We start from the raw sequence: 1,510 nt of genomic DNA on the forward strand, positions 1-1,510 counted from the left end.
CAAATTTATGTGTGACTCAAACTCAAAAAATCAAGCCTCAACAATATTCTGCTAAGCCAAAAAAGAAAAGACCACAACGTGATCCATAGTTTCAAATACAGAAAGAAATAAACTTTCTCTAAAGCTGAAATTCAAAATCTCTGACAAAAGTACACAGGAAACAAACAAAAAGAATAAACAGAACAAGATCAATAGATTTGTAACACGGAACAAAATAATGATGTCTAAACCTGAAAATCAAAAACCATACAATAAACCAACTGAAATAGAAGTAACAAAAACATAGTTCTGAAACTAAAAACAGAAATGAAAAGGCAAGAGACAAAAACAAAGACAAAGAAATGAAAACAAAAAACAAGTAGTAAATATTCATACCTGAAACACAAGAAAGACAACTTACTTCAGTAGATAATCTGAACAAGTCTGTAATCTCGTAAAAGAATCAATATGAGCATTTGATTCAAATACTTAAAAGGATTATTATGTCGTCTACAATTCCAATTAAGGAGATGGCTAGTCTTGGCTATCGGAGCAGTTGACTTCACGGGTAGAGACATAGATTTACTCATTGGAAAAATGATATATTGGACTAGACCCAAGTTGAATTAATTCTGAATCTGTTTGTGAATTAATTCACTTGTGACGTTCATAGTGTGACTTACCTAAAATTTCAGTTAGTCACTGACCATGCGTATGTAACTCGTGCTTTGATATAAATGGAGGCTTATACTCTAAAGATGATCGAGTCGATAGCCGATATGTTGGGTACATGACTTTTGTATGGCATGACTTTACTAGAAACAATGAAATTCATAGCTTGATTAAAAAGTTAATATCATCTCATTGACATTGTGTGGATTGATAAATATGGAACATGGCCCCGGGTTGCTTGTTCTCGAACGAGCAATTTATCATAGTCATTAGTTGACAGTGAACATAATCATGAAGAATACACAATGGTGACAATGAGATAAAATAGGATTTTACTGAGTGAACGAATTTAACTCAAACAAATCAAAGATATCATATTTAAAAAAAGTTGTTGGATGAATTGCTTTCGTAAAGAGTATACAATAAAGAGTTTTCAATCATTGCAGTTTTGGTAGGCTGACTCTATGATGAAGTAAATTACGAATTATCAGAACGATACTTCTAAACATAATTGCAATTACTCGAGCCTAATTGTTTATGTTTGATTGGTCCATTCTCTAGCTCAACAAAAGCTCGATTGGACTGCAGTTGAATCAAAAAAAAATTCTATGACTTTGGAAACAATTTAATTGAGTCAATTTATTCGATGTGGAATCAAATTAGGCAATCGTGAGAATTATTCAACTAGAGAATTGGATTAAAAAGGTTTCTTAAAAAATTAATTTGGAAATTTTTAGTGATTTTTGGAAAAATTAATTTTGATCAAGTAAAATCAAATTAATTAAAATAAATATGATATTTTTAAAAATTAATTTTCAAGTTAGACAATTGGCCGAGTGGGTAATTGAACTTGGAAACT

This window comes from Gossypium hirsutum, chromosome A02 (genome assembly GCF_007990345.1).
Source record: "Gossypium hirsutum isolate 1008001.06 chromosome A02, Gossypium_hirsutum_v2.1, whole genome shotgun sequence".
Classification (NCBI taxonomy): domain Eukaryota; kingdom Viridiplantae; phylum Streptophyta; class Magnoliopsida; order Malvales; family Malvaceae; genus Gossypium; species Gossypium hirsutum.